The 23,899-nt window shown below is 48.5% G+C and overlaps 1 pseudogene; it reads left to right on the forward strand.

Annotated features, from left to right (window-relative positions):
* The window catches only part of LOC116883254, a 50,649-nt pseudogene extending 28,253 nt beyond the window's left edge, over positions 1-22,396 (forward strand).
* Positions 22,397-23,899: the final 1,503 nt, after the last annotated feature.

Consider the following 23,899-nt stretch of genomic DNA (forward strand, 5'->3'; position numbering starts at 1 on the left):
CCACTCACTCCATTTCTAATCGACAGTCTGTCTAAACAGCCCCCAGTCCAAAGGGAGGCAAAGCCCACAGGGCACCAATTAGGACGGAACTTATCACGGGTGACAGTCGGGCCTGTTACGGTCTCAAGATTCAGTTCTCTTTTAAGCAACACCTGTCAATAAAAAGCCTGTGGTCAATGAGTGGGACTCAGGATAGAACAGATGCTGAGGAAAACATGAAAAAAGAAGCAGACCAGGGCGGAGGAGCGGTAACTACCCAAGAGGTAGACATGGAATAGTCTAAATGGCTTGAATAAGTTACGAGCTAGTCAGGGAATGGGCCAAAGCTTGTGGCCTAGGCATTTATTCATAAATAATAAGTCTGAGTTATCATTCTGGGAGTGGGGGCTGGAAGGAAAAATAATTGGATTTTTAGATTTTTTAAAAAATTATTATTATTTTTACAGTTCTCCCTCCAGAAAATAGATGTGGAACGTGTAGGTTGATGTCAATCGCAAGATAAAACAAGGCCTGTCATTAGACGAGAAGGAAGGGAGGAAGGAACAGAGGCTTTAGAAGGGGAAGCAAAAGGAGAAAGGAGAGAGGCAACATGGAGGCAGACGTAAACGATCCTCACCATGCATCTCGACGTAGATACAGGTTATTATGAATATTTCTTAAGGGATGGACTTCTATAGGTCAATTTGTCTCATCTAGGCGGGCGGTTTCTATCTTTATCAATTGGCTGTGAGTTTATTGTGTGGATGTATTGTGGATTGAGAATTTAACATGTAAATCTGCTCGTTGGGTTGCAGTTTGTTGAGTCCTGATTTCACCCGGTAGTTGGGAGTTTTTACCTTAATTACCAGGGGGCAGTTGAGGGGAGTGTGAGCAGAGTCTGTGACAGGGAGCCAGGATAGGCCAGCCCTTGCTGGACTTCACGAGTCCTGATTTTACTGGGTAGCTGGAACCAGAGAGTTCATAGCTAGTAGAGAGCCGCCGGGAAAGATACTAACCAGAGATAAATCATGGTTAGTTCCATATGGCCCCACGGGTGTTGGAACTGACTCTAGGGACCAGCATGACAAGGTGCCTCTCTGGAATAGCTCGGGGACCACCTGGGTCTGAGAATACTTGGGGGCAGTGTAGAACCGCTGAGATAAAAGTACCCCACAGTGCCATGTGGCCCAATGGTGTCAGCAGTAGCGGGGGTTAAAAGGTTACAACATTTTAAAATATTTACCACAACAGGAGTGAAGCTGACGTTAGGTAAAGCGACAAGAAAAGTCCTGGGAACTAAAGGCTCCCAGGAGCTTGGAGAGTCACTGAACTTCCTTTTCTACCCAAGTTCAACTTGTCGTGAATAGTTAAATAAAAATGTTTCCCTTTCATTAGAGTTAACCAAAATTGTCACCAGGGTTTTAAGACAAAAGCTTGACCCCTGGTAGACCTAAGAAGTTGTCCTGACCACCATCTTCTAAATACCAATTAAATAGCTCAGCGGCAGTGCAAGGCAGAGAAAGGAGATTTTTTTTTTCAATGAGACCACATTGAGGACACTGGCAAATGAAAGGTGGCCTCCCAATCCGTCTTCATCCATGGGATTTAGGTTTGAGAAGACAAGCCGTTTGGGTAACTAAGCAGTCCTGGCCAAGGGGTGGTCCTGCCTGTCCTTGACCCATCATTGTCTGAGCTCCAGGACCTCTTGCAAGATGGCCTGGTAAGTGACCAAAGCGGTATGACTTCTCTTCCCGGAAGTCACCAGTTCTCAGCCTTTCCCTTCATTCAGCGTGGGATTCCTGGGCAAATTCCAATTCTCTGTATCTGTGGTGAGTAGCAAAGGGAGGGTCACGAGTGTCTCTTCAGAACGTCTTCATGCTTGCTAGGACAGTTACGACAGCGTAACACAGTCCGTAGTTCAGGCTGTGCTACTCAGGTGTTAGAACCTTGCTATACCACTGTGGGGAGGTGGCGGGACTTTGAAAAGGTGTTGCTTCATACAAGGTAGTCCTGGGTGCTCTCCGAAGTCACTGGGTGTGGCCCTTGGAAGGAATTGGCAGTTCTTAGGAGACTGGAGCTCTTTTACAGAATGAGTTGTTACCAGTTCTTCAGGGTGAGATGTTGTAAACAGGCGGACCCAGTTCCTCCATGTTCCTTGACTTCCTATGTGAGAGAGCTCTCTCTCTCTCTCTCAGAATTGCTCCTGCCACTGTGGTGCCGTCCACTGTGTGTGCAGCTGCCCAGAGAGCCCTCACTACAGCCTACTCGGTAGTATTTGGATCATCGGTCTCGGTCATTGTGAGCCTCCTCTGTTGTAAGTGGCCGAGACTCTCGTAGTTCGGAGTAATAATGCAAAATGGATGAACGCCATTCAGGAGGGTGCGTTTCTTTCTATTTAAGCGCTCAGCCACAGCCGTGTTAGAGAACGTGGGTAAGCTGAGCTGACCGTTTCTATCCAGGTGTAAATGTTTGGATTAAAGAGGAACAAAGAAGACAGGTGCTATGTGTGAGACATAAGAGCTGGGAACAACCAGACATAATGGCTCACGCCTGTAATCCTTATACTTAAGAAGGAAAGGCAGGAGGAGGAAGAAATCATGATCATCCTTAGCTACACATCAAGTGCAAGGCCACTCTGAACTACGTAAGACCCTGTTGAACACACACACACACACACACACACACACACACACACAGTGGGGACAGGGGGAGGGAGGGAGACAGAGGTAGGAGGGCAGGGGAGAGAAAGAAAGAGAAAGCAAGGGAGACAGAGAGACAGAGAGAACCAACCAGGCCTGGCAGTTCACACCTGCAATCCCAGCACTTGGGTAGGAGAAGCAGGAGAACTGCTACAAGCTAAAGCCAGTCCTGGTCAATGTAGCAACTTCAAGTCATCAGAGTCTACGCAGTGAGAACCTGTCTCAGAAAATAAAGAGGCTGAGCCAGGTGGTGGTGGCCCGTGCCTTTAATTCCAGAACTTGGGAGGCAGAAGCAGGCAGATCTCTGTGTGTTCAAGGTCAACCTGGTCTACAAAGTAAATTCCAGGACAGCCAAAGCTACACAGAGAAACCCTGTCTCGAAAAATAAAACAAAGAAAGAAGGGAAGGAGGGAGGGAAAGAGAGAGGAAGGGAGGGAGAGAGAGAAAGAGAGAGAGAGAGAGAGAAGAAAATAGAAACAGAGGAAGAGAAAATGAGATTGATAGCTAGTGTTTGAGACCAGATTCATTTACATGATATGGTGGTCTGAATAGGTGTGGCCTCCATAGATTCCTGCGTTTGAGTAATGGCACTATTAGGAGTAGGAGTAGTAGGAAGCATGGCCTTGTTGGAGGAGGTGTGGCCTTGTTGGAGGAGGTGTGGCCTTGTTGGAGGAGGTGTGGCCTTGTTGGAGGAGGTGTGGCCTTGTTGGATGATGTCACTATGGGGGCAGGCTTTAAGAACTCTAAAGCCCACCCAGTGTGCAATCCAGTCCTCTTGGCTTCCATTAGATCAAGACATAGAGCTCTTGGATCCTTCCCCCGTACCATGTTGGCCGGCATGCTGCCATGCTCCTCTCCAGGAGAAGGAATAACCTTAAGTCCGGCTGGCATGCCAAGGCAAATGGAGAAAAGAGGAACCACAACAAGGATGTGTAGTGAGAAACTCAGAAAACCCACATCTTGATTTGAAGTTTTAGACATGCGGAGCCTACGTTTTGTCTTGGAGACCTGGGCATCTGTTCCCTTAGAAGGAAGATGTGTGGTATGGGATGGAAAAGAAGAGAGTAACAGTTACTCTAGAGACATCATGTAGCCAGCTCACACCCCCACCCCCAGTACAAAGCTGGGAAAGTCGCAGGCAAGTCTGAAGCAAATGTTTCCCAGAACCTGGTTTCTTGTTACACATAATAGTGAACCAATCATTTCAAATACTTTTGAAATCCTTGACAGTGTCATTGGGATGTGTACATTCTGTATATCTGCACTAACTTAATACGATTTGTTTCTCAGCCTGTTTTTAGAAATCAGATTTTACCAGTCGCAATATCCTTGGCTGTGTTTGTGGTACCTACCGCACAGCTAGCTGGCAACGTTTCATCTGCACAGGAGGCGGGAGCGCTGTGGTCTGAGGTGAGAGCCAGCTATCTGCAGACAGTGCCTCCCTTCCACTTACGGCCTCACTCCACATGAGCCTTCTCCTACGTTACTAACAGTGGGCACACCATCTAACACACCTTAAGCATTTGTTAATTGTGCTTCTGATGTCCAGCTGGTGCGAGACGTTAACGTGGGTACTGTACACGAGTCTCTGTGCCTGCGTGGGACCCATACAGATGCAGCAGGATCCAGGGGTCTTCGTCTCCCTTCCCCAAATGCCAGAAGCTTGCACAGTCCTGAAAACTGAACTTCTGCCTCCCCAGGGAGCTGACAAAAGTCCAAATGAGAGTCCCGCTTCTACAGAGCGGAGGAAAACTCAGATCGAGCTAGCTCAACTAGAGTTCTCTTGAGTGCCTTCTGTATGTCTCAGGGAATCCCCCGGCAGCCCTGTAAAGGGACATCACATACAAAGAAGCAAGATCCTGGGTGCAGCATGCCCAGGCCACCCAACTGCCGAGCGTCCTTACTTGGAAAACATCACCGAGGTAAGCTAAGCCCAGGGAGTAAATATAGAAGCCAACAGATCAGATCCTCATCGGAAATCTGTCTTAATTTTAGCCTCTGGCCTAGTAAATTTCCATTGTATGTAAAACCAAGATGGATTTTTCAGGGCCTGAGAAATAAGACTAAGGGCTCTAGAGAGTAAATGAACTCCCTGATACAAAAATATTTGACTAATAATAGTTCCGTTTCCTTCCTATGGCCTTTATTCCACCAAGGCCACCTTCCTACAAAGAATGCCTTCCTCCATTGTAGGTTACAAAAGCTTCGCCCTACTGATGGTCAGCTTTGACCCCATTTACCAGAGTTGGTTTTGAGCACCCACTCCAGAGAAGCCAGCCCAGGGAAGAAGACACGTGTGCGTCTACACCCAGCCTCACCTAGATCCCAACACACCCTGCCTCTGCCCTTCTATGTGCAAATTCTACTGCATCAGTGTTGGAAGCCTATGTTCAGCTAAACCCCCCGCTGTGCACAATTCGTGTTAGGTTAGACCCCAGCAGCTCTGTAGCCTTGCGCAGCTCCCTTTCCAAGCTTACATGGCTGGTGAAGAATTTACCTCCTTCCTCTGAATATGTTTTGCTGCTTTGGGATATCTGTCCCTCAAGGGTTTACTCTTCTGCATGTGGTAGGAGGAGGCTGGGCTCCTGTAGTAAGAAGTCTTAGAATAGGAGCTAACCAGGGCAGGACCAGACGTTAGAGTTGACGATGGAGTCCTAACAACCTTTCCAGCTAGCAACCTGGTCAGTGTCATTCAAAAGTACAGAGAAGCCAAAGGTGGCAGAAACAGAACAAAGAGCGAAAGGGCAGGAAATATCTCCACAGTCACTCGATAATCCTGGGACCTTGTGTGCGTCAAGGGTCAAGGGTCGGAATAGCCTAAGGTGGGGACTGTAACCCTCTGCTCACAATGATCGGTCACTGTCTACTCTGCCAAGCACAGCAGAGAGAAGGTGCAAGAGTGCACAGGGGAAAGTTCCAGGTCAGTTCTATGCATGAGCGAGGCTCAGGCTTGGTCTCCCTGGCACAGTTAACAGACAGTTTTCTCCCGCGTTCCCAGTGTGGGAGTGGAATCGGGGATCAGCCTCCAATGTTCCCAGCGTTCCTGCCAAGCAGGGGCTCTGATGATGCTGTCTTCAAGCCAGGAGCAGGGAACTGGGGCAAGAGAAATTGCGGGGTACAGAGAAGGTCCACTCTGGGAACGTTAAGTTGTTTTTCTGCTTGCCTAAATCCTGTTTCTGCTGTCAGAGAACCCAGCCCACACAGTGGATGCTCAGTAAGTCCTCGCTGAGTGGAAGGCAAGCAGAACACCCTGACCTCGGGTCGGGTTTTGCCGTCGCATCGCAGCAGGCCGTGGACCAGGCAGATTCCACACCCGTTATTACAGAATCACTTCCAAAAGTGACCACTGCCCACCTGCCCATTATGGCCTCTGTGTCTTAGATAGAAGGGCATCAAAATACTCTTTGCAGGATCTGCTGTTAATGAACTCTTAAGACACATTCCTGCTGAGGATATTTTTAAATGTTTATTTTACTTTGTGTGTGTGTGCCTGTGTGTCTGTGTGCATATATATATATATATATACATACATACATACCACGTGTATAAATATTAGCCCATGAAGGTCAGACAAGGACATGAGATCCCATAGAACTGTAGTTACAGATGGTTGTGAACTTCCAAAAGTGCTCTGGGAACCAAATCCAGGTCTTCTGCAAGAGGAAGCTGCTCTTATCTGCTAATCCATCCCTCTAGCTCCTAAATTTTACCCTAGATTCTGCATGCGAGAGAAAATATGTGACATTTGTCTTTTTTTTTTAAATTAACACAAGGCTCTCCCATTCCATCCACTTTCCTACTGTTACATTTCATTATTCTTTTTGGTTCTTTTTTTTTTTTTTTTTTTTCCGGAGCTGGAGATCGAACCCAGGGCCTTACGCTTCCTAGGCAAGCGCTCTACCACTGAGCTAAATCCCCAACCCCCATTTCATTATTCTTTACAGATGAATACAATTCCACTGTACATATGTACGTGTATATATTTCTCTTTCTAATTGCCTGATGATGAACTTCTGTGCTGGGGCCATATCTTGGCTACCATGAACAGGGAAGCAATAAACACTTGTGCTCGAGTATCCCTGCTATATATTGCCTTAGAGTTCTTTCATGCACATACCCAGGAGTCATGTAGCTGTCATGTGGTTGTACATAAGGAACCTCCACACTGATTTATATAGTGGCTGGCCTAATCTACATTCCCTTCAGTCATGTATAAGTATTCCCCTCCCTTTATCTTCACCAGCATTTGTTGTTAGTCTTCTTCCTTCCTTCCTTCCTTTCTTTCTTTCTTCCTGTCTGTCTGTCTGTTTGTCTTTTTGTGGGCTCTTTTTCAGTTTGATACAGGGTCTCATATATCCCTTTTTGCCTTTTATTATTAGCTGAGGATAACCCTGAACCTAAGATTCCCACCACCTTTTTAGTGTCTGGTTTATGAATGAGCTCATGCCCGGTTTATGTGGAACTGAGAACAGAATCCAGGGCTGTGTGAAAATACTCTATGGATTGAGCTACATCCCCAACCCCTTTCCTCCACAGTATATCACTCTGTAGCCCAGGCTAGACCATAATTCACTATGTATCCTAGCCCAGCCTCAGAGTCATGGTGATCTCCCCCCCCCCTTTAACATTTTCAGTGCTAGGATTACAGGTGAACATTTCTTTTATTCATGAAAACCATTCTGACTGGAGGAGATGAATTTTCTACTTTTAATTTATATTTCCTTGTTACCTGAAGGTGTTGAACAATTTCAAGTAGTTATTGGCCATTTGTGTTTTTCCTTTGAGAGCTGTCTATGTAGTTCGCGGGCCTACTTACTGTTGGGATGTGTTTGGAGTTGTACAAATCCTAGACATTAACACCCTGCTGGGTTCATCACTGGTAAAGGTTTCCTTTTGTTCTGAGACGGTCTCTTGGCTCTCTTGGTTGCTTCTTTTGTTGCACAGTAACTTGTAAATTTCCTGCAATCTCATTTGTCAATCACTAGAATTATTGCCTGTTCGCCTGGAGTCCACTTCAGAAAGTTCTCACCTATACCTGTCTGTGTCTTGAAGTATTATGCCTACGTGTTTTTCTCTAGAGGAGAAACCATTTATTTAAAAAGAAAAGCCACAGAAGTAGCCCCATGGTCTAGCGCTTCCCTGAGTGAACCCAGCATACCCCGAACCCACATGGGAGAAGAGAACTGTCTTATGTCCCCCATCGCCACCCTCCACCCCCACCCTCACACCCACAGCGTGACATGCATGTGCACCTCTACGTTTGCCCACACCCCCCACCCCACACCAAAGGAAAAAATTTGTAAAGATATCTATTTAAAAAAAACGACCCCACAATTTGGCATCTGATGGGGGGGGTGAGAGATCCTCCTTCTACATTTACCTCTTTTAAACCTCAGCTTCCCCGATGTGCCAGAAGAAGTCGAGTGTTGAAAATGAGGTGTGGGGAAAGGGAAGTGAGCCGGTTCATCAGGTCTTCTGGCTTTATCAAAGCCAGTAGTGGTTCTCAGTGGGTGAGCGTCAGGAAAGCCTAGCTCAGTCTGAAGATGCACTTGTGGAGGTAAAAATAGTCCCCATTCACGGGCGCTTGCCGTGCGTCAGCCACTTTGCATATAATTATCTCATTTAATGTCGTCTCATCATAATTCTGAGAGGTGGGTGCTGCCATTTCTGTTTTAACAGTGAGGAAAATGGCATTTAACCGGGATGGTACGCTCGCTCAGGGCCTTAGAGTCCAGCCAGGAATTTAAAACCTGGATATGCCAGAGCCCCCAGATCCAAGGAAGAAACAACACCATCACTTTGTTCTACACGGTCACTGGGAGATGGGGACCTGTGAGGACTCAGGCCTGGGGTGGCTGACATTTTCTGAGAGGTTAATGGGAAGTTTGAGCCCAGGAGGGAAGAATGTATTTTTCCTTGCTTGCTGTGGTGCTTTAAGGGCATTTCAGCTGGAAGAAGGATCAAATTGGTCCTGCTTGGGGCCAGGCAGGCAGGCAGGCTACAGAGCAGCTGCGAGATGCTAGCTGAGATGTTAGGTGGCTAAGAAGCATAGCACAGCTCTCATGCTTGGTCCTGGAGGAGGCAGACAACTGGGAGCTCACTCCACATCTCTAGTTTAGGTGGTGGAAACTAACGGCTTGCCCGGAGTCACACAGCCCCAAACTGCTGGAGTTGGGTCTTGAACCCTAGCTCTGGGTGTTTGCAGCGTGAGGTTGCTGCAAGGAAAACATAAAGCACCAAGCCGGGACCTTCCACAGAAGCTGCAGAGTCTGTTAGTCCCCACTGCCTGCTTCCTTTGTCTATTCCGGAAATAGAGTGTGCCATTAGCTCTTTCTTTGTTTCTTTGTTTCTTTTCTTCTTTGTTTCTTTCTTGGTTTTGTGTCTGCTTCTTTGTTTCTTTTGGGAGGTTGTTTTAGTTTTGGTTTTGGTTTTGGGGGTTTGAGGTTTTTAGACAGAGTTTGTCTATGTAGCTCTGGCTGTCCTGGAACTCACTCTGTAAACCAGGCTGGCCTCGAACTCAGATCTTCCTGCCTCTGCCTCCCAAGTGCTAGGACTAAAGGTATGTGCCACCATACCCAACTACATTTTTTACTTTTAACAGGAGGCTATATAGGACTAGAAATGCTAATGACCTTTAGAAGTCCAGGTACAGCCTCAGAGCTGCCCTCTGCCTGAAGGTCCCACTTTCTGTGTCATCTGGTACACCCCGAGCTTAGAATGCCGGGTCTCTGCCCAGTGCTTGCTGCTTTTGACTAAAGCCTTCAGGACAGATCAGCTAACCCAAGGCTTTAGAAATACCTGTCCCAAGAAACTTGTAAGAGTTTGTAAGATTTCTGTGCTTCGAGCTTGTCACTCGGTGATGTCTAGCTATGTTATGGGATCCGTCAGACTAACCAGCCTTCATCTCCTGGGGTGACATCATCTGCCACAAGTCTGTATTAGGATGTCCCCACAAGCTGCTGCTATCTATGCTCTCATCAGCTGTCACAGTGATCCCATGAGAACCAGAGATGTGTGTGGTCCTGGCCTGTGACCGGGGGTCACCATGTCTGCCCTTCTCTGTAGGGAGCTGATTAAATCATTCCTTCTCCTGGCCTTGAGAACTTGACTGAGCCAAGCTGTCTCCAGGTTCCAAGGCAGAGAAGAAAAAATAGCCTCACCTTTGGCCTCCAGGAGTGCTTGAGCTCAAACAGGCCCATAAATAACAACCTGTCCCAGCAGGAGGTTTGCCAGGCAAGGCAGAGTACAAGTCAGGTGCGATTCCCACCCTAGACCTATGAGTTGGGAAACAGCGGGAGGATCTTCATGGGGACCACCCAGAGCCCACTGACGGGCAAGACAGGAGTCAGTGGGAGGCAGGCAGATGCAAGCAGACTGCCCTGTGGTTGGTCTGGCTGAAGGTTCCCCAGCTCTTGCCTCCTTTCTGAAACTCTATGCCCCAAGATTAATGACCTCCCTTGTAACTCCGACTCCATTCCATACCACTCTTCACTCATCCCCCAAGCATCCAGGCCCAACACACCCCATCCCCACATCCCATCCCCCACACCCTGGGCGATGCTGGCTGCCACGGGGTTTCTCAGAGCACTTGGCACCATGCAAGACACCTCACTTTCACATCTCTTCCTCATTTCCCAGTTGGAATGCAAGAGGAACGAGATCTCTGAATAAAGACGCACGCAAAACCAGGCTCAGAACATCAGCTGTACTTGTGGAGTGGACACGAAATTAATTCAGACAGGTTGTGCAAGAAGGAGGCACCATTGAAGACCTAGAGCTTAGCTACCAATCAGCACCGGGAATGTCTCATCCTCTCATTCCCTTCTCCCATGATTCTGTGACTTGGCTGCTGATGCTCCCCCAGGACAGATGAGGCAGTAAAAGCCAGGGGGCCAGGGAACGGCTGGCCCGTACCTTTCAGCTGCCAAGAAACGCCAGCCAACACGGAGGCTCTGTTGCTCTGAGAGGCTCCTTGTAACACAACAAACAAAGAGGACCCAGAACCTCGAGCCCCAGAGTCATGAAGAAAGCCCTCAGCCAGTTTGACTATTTAGAATAATCTACCCACACCACGCCAAAGTCTCTGCCCCTGATAGAGGAAGGTAAGTTCTGGGAAAGTTTCCCAGTGGGAGGGGCCTAGGGCAGTGGGAGGGGCCAGGCAGACTCCCGTGTCTTTTAGAAAAGTCCCTGAGAGTTGCATGTGCAGGCTACAGGAGCACAGGCTTGGGCTGGGGTGGAGGCTGGTCACTGGGAAGTGAGGACTTGTTCAAGGGCAGACTAGTTCCAGAGCCGTACAGGACTCCAGAGTACCTCTGTTTAACTGGCACCCTCCCGCTGCCCGAGGATGTCACAAGGAGGCCTGTTGCCCTTTAGTGTGGGTCTTAGAGCGATCATTACTTGAGCCTCTGAACGCAGTACCCTTCATCAGAACAGCCTGTGCCCACCAGCTCCCGTGCCAGCTAAGTGACCTGACAGCATCATCCCCATGAGCAGAGCAGAGTGAGGCGGATCGCGTCAGTGGCTCTCACTGGACGGAGTCCTGCCACGGTCCTGGGTGTGGGGAGCAAAGGGTTACTGCCCCTTGGGTGGCCTGTGGGGCTGGCTCAGGTCTTTTCTGGACTTGTTCCTCAGCTCTCCCATGCTGCCGCACACGCTGAATCAGAGGAGAAGCTGCAGGGACCACAGGGGCCAGAGGGGCACAGATGATGGCTCTGCTGCCAGGAGAAAGATGGTGTTCCTTTGTTTCCGGGTGGGGTCTCACTGTGTTAAAGAAGCTGATCCCTGAGTCCTGAAGTAAAGCCATCCTCCTGCCTCAGACTCTGAATAGTCAGCCAGATGGAAATAAATTCTTTTAAATTCTAGCTGCCAGTCCCTTCAGTATAGGGCTACAGAGGAACACTATTGGTACAGCGGTTACCGTCTCCTCAGTGTGTCAAGGGCACAAGAATCCCAGCAGGAAATTGTGTCCCTTGTTGCCTCGTTGTTACCAAATATCCACACTCTCAGCTAATCCTGCCTTCTAGGCTCACAGATAAACAGTTCCAATAACCAGATGGTGGCTGTCACCAGCACATGGTCCTCTGTCGTTGGGGGCACAGGAGAAGAAGTCTTTCTGATAGAGACCTGACTGGAAAGGTCAACGTAACTATGTTCCAAGAACCCAGACTCTGAAGGAGCTAAATGTGTACAATGAAACCCAGCCCTTGATGGGGAGCACCGATGGTGAGGAGAGCTAGCCAATGATGGGGAGCACTGATAATGAGAACTACCCAATGTTGGGGAGCACCGATGGTGAGGAGAGCTAGCCAATGATGGGAGCACCAAAGCCTTCCAAATCTGCCCCTTCTAGGATCCTCCTGATGTCCCTTCCCTAAGGTGTTCACTAGCACAAATTCTTCCCCAGTCTTCCAGAAAGGCGGGTCCAAGGCACAACTTCTTGGCTCCTTGTCCATGGAAATTAAACAAAATGTGCTTGTTTTTTTTTTTTTTTTTGCTTTGTTTTGTTTGTTTATTTGCTGTTTCTCCCTTTCTCTTCGCTTCTAAAAGCTGCTGGTGTGGAACTTAGTACAAAGAGTGAGTCAACACCTTTTTTTTTAAAATATTTTATTTATTTATTATATATATGAGTACACTGTAGCTGTCTTCAGACACACCAGAAGAGGGCATCGGATCCCATTACAGATGGTTGTGAGCCACCATGTGGTTGCTGGGATTTGAACTCAGGACCTTGGGAAGAGCAGTCGGTGCTCTTAACCACTGAGCCATCTCTCCAGTCCGAGTCAACATCTTATAAGGCTAACTGGTTCGTTTCTTCAGAAGCAAGAGCGTCTCATAGAGGCAGGTGCTCACGCGCGCATGCGCGAGCATGCGCACACAATCTGACTGTCACGTCCCTTAATCCCACCAAGCGAGGGCTAAACGAGATGCAGGTTGCTGTGAATCAGCCTTCAGTGTCTGAGCTAAAGGACTCACTACTCAAGAGTCACTGGGCTCCTATTGTTTGTCAGATATCGTTCCATGCCCTGGGAATTTGGCCAAGAAAGACAAAAAATTGGGGTTTGAATTCTAACGAAGAAGACCACAGCTACACAAAGGGGTCTTTAGGCCTAGGTGCAGCAGCGACCGAGGTGAGGATGAGCAGAGAACCGAGCAGAACGCCTGCAGCGGAGAGAAGCCAAGTGTTGTGAGACCAAGTCAGAGAGACAGCGAGTCAGTAAGGCCTGAGCCAGGCGCAATGCAGTCCACCGAGGCTGCCCTTCCATGTGAACTAATCTTCCCTATTGTACTGCCTGGGTCATCCTCCTGCTCCTTGGACCCAGCTTTGTTTCTCCTCTAGACATGAATACCAGCTTACCCAACTTGCCCAAAGACCCTGACATTTTCCTCGGACAGAAAGGAAGTGAAGTCTTGATTCTAAAAAAGAAAGAAATGGGAGGGTTTCATTAGCCACACAAATCTTCAGAGGCCTGAAGTATGCAGCCGAAATCTGGCTGCTTCTGTTATGGCCACATGGGGTCACTGTTGAACACCAGTCTTGCACAACCCTGGGGACGGCTGGCTTCTGAATCACACTCTATCTGGTCGGACCCTTAACCCACCCTACCCTACTGCTGGGATCTCAGTATTCCCCACTAGGCACCAGCCAGCCTTTCAGGGACCACATCCCAATACTCAGTTCTTCTTTGCTAAGGTACCCCAAACCAGAGTGGTTGCTTCCATGGGACTTTTAGCTACGTGAATGCAGCTCTTCCCCTGAAGTCTGACTCTTTCCCCTAATAGATCCTTCCTGGGGGTCACGACCAGTTCCAGCTCATCCTAATGAGATTTTCCAAGTTCAAACACCAGAAGGTGTGAATCAAGGAATGCAAATTCCCAATTTCTAGAGAGTCCCACTATACTTATGCTTTTAATTTTTATTAGTATTTATTATTTATGATTATTATTTTATATCAGGAAAATATATTAAAGGCCAACATGGGTGAGTATTCCCACATATCACAGCAGACATCAGACATACTTCTGTGTGAAATTTTCAGAGCTCAAAACAGACCGTAAAACCTGTCCATTCAAAGAAAATGGTATCTACTAGATTATTTAATTTCCGTCATATCTCGCTCATACATGTACACGTGTGTATATGCACTGGGGTGTATAGTTTTCCCAGAATAAGAAATAAAATTCCGTTCTCTACTACAGACAAGAAAGCGAATGCCAGCCTCATCAGCAGGCAGGGCGTGATGCTCGCACCAGAGCCTAAACACAGCTCGACGCACGCAGCATCTGATCTGAGCCCAGCATCACTGCATCTGGACTTCAAACGAGGCAGAGGCAAAGCCATTTTGTGGACACATAGATTATCAAACCCCCTTCCCTTTAGTGATGTGAATCATAGCTGCTTTCACTGCCCTTCACTGAACTTCCCAGCCCTTTGATAACACCCACTGCAGAGCCTGCTTTCTTATTCCCACCTTAGGATTCCAAAGTAGAGCCCACAGTTTCTAAGAGAATTCCCCAATTCATCCCCCTTCGCTGACCCGCCTTGTGGTTCCTCTCAAATATGTTCTCCCTGTGGCAGCAGGTGACATAAACCTCCGTTCTCACTCCAGGCCTGTTCCTGACCTTCATGTGGCAGCTCTTGACAGGAGCCAGTCTCCAGCAGCTTCCCATGTGACCATTGTAGGTCTCAGGCCCTCTTCAGTGGTTGCCTAGCGATGCGCTGTCATCCAAAGGATGAAAACATCTACCTTATTTCCTTTTTCTGCCCCCCTTTCCTCACTTTCAATATTTCCGATTATACATGTGTTTAGTGCCATATCTCAGCACTTTCTTTATTCTTTGACTACATTTAGTGGCATATTTCTGTTTTATTTTAATACCTATATATTTTTTGTCTTCTCTGGTGATAATCAGGAGAATCTCTCTGTCTCTCTGTCTGTCTCTCTCCCTCCTCCTCCCTCCCTACACCCTTCACTCTCTCTCTCTGTCTCTCTCTCTCTGTCTCTCTCTCTGTCTGTCTCTGTCTGTCTGTCTCTGTCTGTCTGTCTCTCTCTGTCTGTCTGTCTCTGTCTCTCTCTCTCTCTCTCTCTCTGTCTCTCTCTCTGTCTCTCTCTCTCTCTCTCTCTCTCTCTCTCTCTCTCTCTCTCTCTCTCGCACACACACAAAGGGTGTAGTGGACTTTATTAAATGATGAACCAAATCAGTCAAGAAACTCTTCAGTAACACTAGAGTAAAACTAAGACTAGATTCTTTTCCCAGCACTTGGAGAAGTCAGTGACAGGTCTGAGAGAGGAGGTCGTAGGAACGAGCAAGGCAAAGTTAGCTGGCTGGCTGTAAGCCAGTACCTCGGGGGATCTATGAAGAGCAGCCCTGGAGGTCAGCCATGTCCCTGGCCCAGGCGTAAATCAACCTTGGTACCAGGTACTTCCTCCACTCTTGCCAACAGTTCTAAAATGCTCAGGGAAGGGCAGAGAGTGGAGACATGCCCAGCTCAGCTGTGCCACAGTCCAAAAGCCACAGAAACTCTCTGCCCCTGGGACCTTGCTGGGAAATGGAACTAGAGAACACCACCCAGATCTTAGCCCAGACAAATCCCCAGGGGCCTGGCGTCTCCAACTCTCTGGGTTAAGGCACTCCTCAAGCTGGCAAAAGTTTGGGCTGTTTAGACCTGGGTCACTGTAGAACCAGCCCGGGGGAGTTTGTGCTCTTCCAGGGGCAAGTCATGAGTCAGAACCAGCATTCGGGGCCGAGGTGCAGACTCTGAGAAAGTCGTTGCAAAGATTTAATCAGAAGGATAAGCTTTGCGTGCATTTGGAAGCCGATTATTTTTCCTACACTGAAGAAAGGAACCGCCCTCCAGATGCCTAGGAAACAGAAGCCTGTGGACTTGGATGTAAACGAACACCAATGTGCTGAGGGCTTTTCATGAGGGAAGCAGAAGAGCCTAGAGCAACGCTTCTCAACCTGTGGACTGGGGTTACCTAAGAGCACCGGATAACACAGATATCTACGTCAAGATCCACAACTGTAGCAAAATTACAGCTATGACATAGCAATGAAAATAATTTTAGGGTTGGGTGGATGTCACCACAACATGAGGAACTGTACTGAAGGGTCACAGCATTAGGGAGGTTGAGAACTTCTAGCCTAGACTAAACTCAACAGCCTTCTCCACCACCTCATTCGGTGCCTTCTCATTACCTATTTATGGGCAATGCTATTCTGGAGGCCGAGCGCTCCTTGGCGCCAGGGGGCCAGTATTCAATGTCTTTGCTCATTGCCATTCTGTCTTGCAGCATCTAGGACACATACTCGACAGAGTATAAAGGGAGGGACTGAATGTCTAAGCCCTCTAGTCAACAAGGTCATATGAACTGTGTCACCCTAAAGATACTGAAGTCAGCACGAGTAATCGACTCATTCGTAAAGAAGCATGTCTTGGTCAATTTGGGATTTCTATAAACAAAATATGTGAGCTTGGATAATTTGTAAAGAAGTTTATTTGGCCCCGAATCCTAGGACCATTATACTGGCATCCCCGGCCAAGGCTCCTCTCGTTTCATCATAACATGGTAGGTAAGGAGGAGAAACGGCCGTGTGTGGAAGAGATCAGACACATACTCACTGGCACTCCCGAGAGCTCACTCCACAAAGCCAGTATCGATCGGTCACTTCTGAAGGCGATACCCTAATGACCTAGACACCTTGCACGTAGGCCTCACCATCTCTCAGCCTCACCATCCCGAGGGCCAAGCTACTAGCATAACTGTGAAGAGATGTGTTCAAACTGTGTCCCAAGCATAGCAGTCTTGGCAGATGATGAAGATGAGATCATCTGGGATAGACTGACGATCACCGAGAGTCCTGATAAGCAGGAAATACTGAGCTCACAAAGACATGACCAGATACAGGCAAAGAACACTACTACTAGGAATGCCATGGTGACAGAAGCCTGGGGAGGGGGCACAGGGCAGAAGGATCTGTTCTCCACATATTTTGTCTCCAACTCCCAACGTCCAGAACTGTGGGTTTCTGTTCCATAAACCACCTGATTTGTGCTATTTTGTTACACAAGAAAGGATACATACAGTATACAAAGAAACACTGAGTTACAAGTTCAGCCGTTTTAGAGGGCACATGCCCATTCACTCTCTCTTAAGTTAATATTTACGAAGCCCTGTCATGTGGCGGGCCCTATCTGAGGGAGCCGTCAGACAGGCTCCTGCCTTGGGCTTCCTGTCTGTGGAATGTTTGTGGGTTTCCTTTCTGATCTGCAAAGGCCTCTGACCTTTCCCAGGCCACTCCTCTCCCCTCAAGAAACTCTCCGTTTCAGCGCTCACCTTCAAAGAACCAAGTAGCGCTTTAGTTTCTCCTCTCTCCAGCCAAAGTTTAGCTCCCCAAAGCTGAATTCACCTCTCACCACAACTCGATGCCCACCCCACTCCTAAGATATGAATGCGTTCCCCCCAGAGAGCCCAGGCTCAAGTGTAATCAGAAATAGCTCCAGTGGATTCTAAAGTCTAGCCTGAGTGGGAGCCCTGGAAGTTGACATCTCCAGCTGATACAGAAGCAGTAGTTTACGACGTGGTCAAGAACAGTTCAATTGCACCTTAGGGCTGCTTTAGGGTGGAGACACGTCCTTCGATACACGCCATGATGCCGCTCTGTATTATACCACACAAAGCCTCAGCGGTCAGCCACTCCACATGGCCTCTAGATGTCATCAAGAGAAATAGTGAGAAAGCTCAGGGTGGGCAAAAACACAGCACAGTGCTTGCCAGCGAACTAGTCAGTAGAAGCGTGTTCTTAGTAATAATGACGTGTAGTGCGGTCACTGTTCAGACCACTAACACAGTTGTACTGGTTAGATTTTTTTAGTCAATTAGATACCAGCCAGGGGTGTGTAGGAAGAAGAAGAAGAAGGTTCCATTGAGAAATGGTTTCCACCAGACTCACCTGCAGGCAAGTACATGGGGCATTTTCTTAGCTAATGGTTGATGTGAGGGGCCTAGCTTACTCTGGGCAGTATGCTCCCCCACGCTGGTGGCCTGGAGGCTATAAGGAAGCAAGCAATGGGGAGCAAGGCAGTAAGCAGCCTCTCTCCGTTGCCTCTGCTTTAATTCCTACCTTCAGGTTCCTGCCTCGAGTTCCTGGCCGCTTTCCCATATGATATGGAGGAGCAAGATGAAATAAACCCTTTCCTCCACACCTTGTGTTTGGACATAATTATTATCAGAGCAATAGTCCAGTCAACTAAGACAACAGCGGTGAGTGATGCACGGCGGTACACTCCTTTAACCCCAGCACTTGGGAGGCAGAGGCAGATGGATCTCTGGGTTCGAGGCTAGCCTTGTCTACAGAGAGTTCCAGGACAGCCAGAGCTACACAGAGAAACTCTGTCATGAAAAAAGAAAAGAAAAGGATGATAGTGGTGAACTCCTTTGATCGATGTCCCTTGGGACAAGGCAGTCTGTGGCTAGGTGGCATCCGAGGCAATCCAGTACCTGACAACTCCGGTGAAACAAGGATGCTACTGATGTCATCTGCCTCAGAGAGTTGTGAGGAGGATGGAAAAGTTAGTAATGCAGGGTACCTCTAAAAGAGCTGGGTTCGGGACGATGTGCACCGGTACTCTTGTGGACCCTGGGGTGTGGCTTCCCTGTGGTGGCAACGACCTCCTGACCCTCTCTCCACCCCCAAAGTCCTCTATACTAAAAGGCCCTTTGTCTCCTAACTTCCTTCCTGTTGCGCACTGCCATGGGGGGCTCTGCCAGGAGAGGGGACAGGGGATGGGAAGGGTGGCATCTTGCCTTTTACACAGTAGGTTTGCTGAAGATGGATATCTCCCTCTACCAAAAAGAGAAGCTGTTTCCAGGCATGCTCTACCCACCTCTCTCTGTCTGGAGCTTGCTCTGTCCCCTCCCCAGTCAGTCTTGGAGGACCAATGCCCAGCAGCTACTAAGGACTGGCTTTCATGGTACCTACAAGCTCCCTGGTCCTTTCGTGAAAAGTTTCTCTCCTGTACTCTTCAAACCATCTCCTTAGAGTACGTCCACTCTCTCCTGCAGGGACGCTTTCAGACCAGGCCACGTCACCTGGGGGAGCCCATGTGAGACATCATAAGATCAGTTAAGTGTGCAGAACTAGAAACTGGCCCTGTTTCAGAAAGGTCACCCAGACCTTCTGACCCGAGGAAGCCCCCTGTCATCATGGAAGATCTAAAACTGCCGGAGAAGCCATCAGGGAGCAGGGGCGGGGCGGGGAGCCAGGACCTGGCCTCTTTCCACACACCCTGCAGCTTTTCTCAGATCCTCCAGGGAGGGCTCCCTGGGACTAGAGCAGGCACAACACGGAGGGAGCTTTTCCACTCTTACCACCTGCACTGGAAGCAGGAGGTGGGGACATCACTGATCGATAGGCTGTGGCCCATGGGAGATCTAAGAATCTGGACACTGCAGGGGATTTGGTTGAACGAGGAGCAGGCAGAAGCTGCTGAGAGGCCAGGCCTGCTGCCCTGCCTTGAGAATCAAAGACCTGCTGAGATTAGGGATGTGGAGAGTCTCAGAATTTCCCTGCTTGTAGGAGAGAGAGGAATGGAGTTGAGGGGGCGGGCCCCCTCCAAATATTTATCACATCTGGGGCTCTCGTCCCTTCCATGTTGGTGCCTTTCTCTGCCACTCTCTGAGAACATCTCCTCCCTCTACCCGTACTCATGTCTCCCAAGAGGTCCTGCTCTCACCCTGCCTCCGTCCAATCTCAGTCAGACAACATCCGTGTCTCCACGTGTCCACTTCCAGCCTTCAAGAATCCTAGACCGTGTTAGCCTGGGGACACAGCACAGGTGTATAGCAGCTGCTGTCATCTCTGGTCACCAAGGAATGGAAGTAGAGGGCAGAGAATCAGGTGGTAGCGACTACAGTTATAAAGTATTTATGTCTTTAATATCAGGAAGTGACCCTAATGCAAGACATTGCTGTGTAATTCTATCATACCAGGCAGCCCCGGAAAAACATTACCTGGACGATCACGGGAAGGCCGTGCAAGCACATGGGTACACCAGAGACCAGGACTCACAGTGACAAGGCAGTTTCTCAAGGTCATGCCCATCTGGAGTGGATTCATGCCAGGTTCTCCTGGGCTCCAAAGCCAAGTGCTCCTAACTGCTGAGAGGAGGCTTGTCTTTCTAAAGAGCAAGAGAAATTGCAGACACCCATGATTTGGTGCGGCTTCCCAGGACCCTGGGAAGATGTACAGAGCAAATGATTGCATTTTTGGTGGCCAATTCTCCTGAAATTGCCCCACTAGTTTACTGCAAGGCCAATAAAAAAAATTAAATTGAGTAAAATAATGTCCGAAAGTAGTTAGGGAAACATCTAAGAAAGGAACACAGAAGGGGCCCTCACATTACCCGCCTGTTCTTTCGATGGATATTTAAGTCCCCCCTGCTCTGCAATGTGCAACAGAATGGGGGCGCTTAATGCTGGGCTTCCAGGAGGCACAGGAGGCGGCAGCTGCCGAAGGCATCTGAGCGATTTGTGCACGCAACAAACACCTTGCATCTCCCAGCATCCCAGACTCCAAACCCTGACATCTCCACTCTGCAGATCAGAACGTGAGCCCAGAAACATTACCCGAGTAAACGTTATTTACTTTATGCATGCATTTGTTTGCATAAATGTGTGTGCTCCGTGTGTGTGCAGTACTTAAGGAGGCCAGGAGAGGGCGTCAGATCTCATGGAACTGGAAATTGAACCTGAGTTCTTGTCAAGAGTAGGGGGTGGATGCCATCAACTCCTGATCGCATTCCAGGGACAAGTTTCAAATTTGGATAACATAAATTGGATTATAATTAGATAAAAAAGGCTTTCCTTAGGATCATGAGAGGCTCAGTAGCGGTAAACAATAAGCCTTTTTTAGCACGGGAAAGCATGTTCTATTAAAGCAATGCGGCCACTCAGCAGATGTTCACTAACTGAAGCTGCCACCATCCCTGAAGCCATTGCCTCCATCAGCAGTAGCATCATCATCTTAATCTCCGCCATCTTCCTCCATCTCAGCATCATCATGACACATAAGTGAAAAGTTTTTTTAAAAAACAAAAACAAAACCCAGAAAAACCCTTGTACTGGCTGGTTCTGTTTGTCAACTTGACACAAGCTGGAGTTATCACAGAGAAAGGAGCCTCCCTTGAGGAAATGCCCCGGTGAGACCAAGCTGAAAGGCATTTTTTTTTTCAATTAATGATCAAGGGTGGGAGGGCCCAGCCCCTTGTGGGTGATGCCATCCCTGAGCTGGTGGTCCTGGGTTCTATAAGAGAGCAAACTGAGCAAGCCAGGGGAAGCAAGCCAGTAAGTAACATCCCTCCATGGCCTCTGCATCAGCTCCTGCTTCCTGACCTGCCTGAGTTCCTGTCCTGACTTCCTTTGGTGATGAACAGCAATGTGGAAGTGTGAGCTGAATAAACCCTTTCCTCCCGAGCTTGCTTCTTGGTCCTGATGTTTGTGCAGGAATAGAAGCCCTGACCTAGACAAACCTAAAAGATTCATAACCCTTTTTAAATAGCAGTATATCTGAAAGAAGGGAGTAGGGAAGGGATTGTATATGAGATTTGTCCTATACATCTGCGATTTTGTGATTAGAAACATTTTACACTAGAATCCCAGAGGAAGCTATGAGGATCCTTACTCTGAGTAAGGGGGAAGGCCTATCAATAAGGAAAAGAAAACAGAGCAGAAGACTTCATAGAGAAATGAGGTCTCTTGGGTCCCCAGAGCATAGACAATGACGAGGGTGACTTCCAGATGTGGGGCTAGATGGTGCTTCAAAAGATTTGGGGCGGACGAGATGGCTCAGTGGTTAAAAAGGTGTGATGGGCAGCCACATGGCCTAGTCCAGAGCCCAGCACGCAAGAAGCCAGACACATGCACGTCCGTGAGCCCAGCTTTGAGGAGAGCGGAGACAAGAGGATTGCTGGGGCTTGCTGACTTCCAGGCTGAGAAGATGGGAGCCTGGATGAGGAGAGACTCTACCTCAAAGGAGTACACCGAGGGGTAGGAGAGGGCCCCTGAGACCCTCTTCAGGCCCCAGAGCAGGCATACAAGCATGCACATCTGCACACAAACACATGTGCACACGCACACAGGCACATATGCATACACTCATTTAAACACATGTGCACATACTCACACAGACTCCTATGCACACTCACATACATAAAATAAATAAATCTAAATAAAAAAATTCCAACTTTCATGTCAAAAGGAACATTTCCACCCCTTGGTGTCTTCCCTGTATTATATACGACAGAGTCTGCTGAAGTGAATTGTCACTTTGCCAGGCTTCCTTCAAACTAGGGGAAGCCCCGTGTTACATCTGGGCCCCTATACACAAGCAGAAGCTCCCTGGGAGGGATAAACCGTGTGACGTGTGCTTTAAAAGCCAATGTACACAGCTACGGGAGCTCGCAGGAAGAGCACGTGATCTACAGGGGCTCGAGCTCGCAGGAGGACCACGTGATCTGCAATTCTGACCTTGACTTTGCCGCAGGACGAGATTTAAGCCTGGTAGGAGATCGGCTAGGGCGCCTGATAAAAGGATGTCCTAGCAGAAAAGCTGAGTCAGCACGCGTCGGAAGAGTGGACGGGCCATCTCTTCAGCCTCCGGGGTTGTATTTGAAGAAATCAGTCCACACAACCGTGGAGGCGGGCAACCCTGAAATCTAAGGCCCTGGGATGAGACCCCACATACGCTCCTGCTGCGGCTCGACCCCCATCTTTGGCTAGAGTTGGGCCTTTCATCTCAATCAGAGTTTCACCTGATTGGCCAGACACACCCCCAGTGCGGAAGGCAACCTGCTTTCCTCAAAGTCTATTTAATGCAGATCTCATCCCCAAAACCCTCACAGAAACATGTTCGCACAAATACCTTGGCCCTGTGATCAACCCCCACATTCCACCAGTTCCTTATTTCGGACCTGGGCCGGTCACACCCTCTCTGGGACAACTCTTGCTTCCCGTGGCTGTCGCACTGCAGGTGCCTTCCTGGCAGGCTGTCCGCAGTCAGCAGCGCCACTTCCTCCCCTTGGTCTTGAGACTTCAAAAGCCCCTTTCCTCGGATTGTTCTGTCCTCCGATTTGAATAGTCAGGAGACTTAGAATTAAAGCCGTGTAACTTTAAGTTCCAAGCAGAGGTGCTGTGCAAGTGAAAATTCTGGAGGGCCAGAGCTGGAGGAACATGTCCTCTGAAGGGAGAAGATGTGAGGTAGGTGCAGACGTTGACCAAAGACAAGAGAGCCTCTGGCCTCCATGAACCAGGCCCAAGCAGTTGCCTCTCATACTCCCCTCGCTTCATAAGCTGCCCTGCATTCTTGAGCCATTCGGGATATTTTTGTTCCTTGTGAGCAGAAGATACTTTAGTCTCTTCCTTCTCCCACTCGATCTCTCTCAAAGGTGTCTTCTTTTCAGCCACCTGGACGCAGAGCGGGCTCCTGGCGTAATGCCCAAGCACGTTTTTGGTATTAGATCAACGTGCCTCCTCAGCGTCCCTGCGGGGATCCTTCTGACCCCACGTTTTATATCCACGTTCTAGCGAAACTCCCCCCTCCTTCCCTCCCTTCCCCCTTTATCCCTAAATGTATAGGTCTCTCTCTCCCTCTCTCCATATATGTATATGTGTATATGATGTATATGATGCATATGATGTATATGTATATGTGAGTATATATGATGTATATGTGTATCTATATGTCCATGTATATGATTTATATCTCCATGTATATGATCTATATGTATAAATGTATATGTACCTCTCTCTCCCTCCATCTCTTCCCTCTCTCTCCCTATATATGTATGTACCTCTCTCTCCCTCCCCTCTCTCCCTGTATGTGTATGACATCACACACACACACACACACACACACACACACACACACACTTGCATGCTAGGGTTTGAGCTGTTAAAGACAAGAGTCTTCATTCAGAGATCTTCATGTGCCTGGCTTTGGGGAAGACCCCAAGGCAGCCGATGCAGATGGCATTACCAACAGGAAGTGAGGTGACACTCAGACCCCAGAATCCCTTCAGAGGGTCTAAGGATTTCTCACGAGGCCTTTAGCTCCTAAAGGTCCCACCACCCCTCACATCACTACAACGGAGACCAAGTCTTTGAGGACAGACAGCTTTGGAACCCTCTTTGAGCTGTTTCTTGGAGTATCCACCCACTCCATAA

This window comes from Rattus rattus, chromosome 14, assembly GCF_011064425.1.
Source record: "Rattus rattus isolate New Zealand chromosome 14, Rrattus_CSIRO_v1, whole genome shotgun sequence".
NCBI lineage: Eukaryota > Metazoa > Chordata > Mammalia > Rodentia > Muridae > Rattus > Rattus rattus.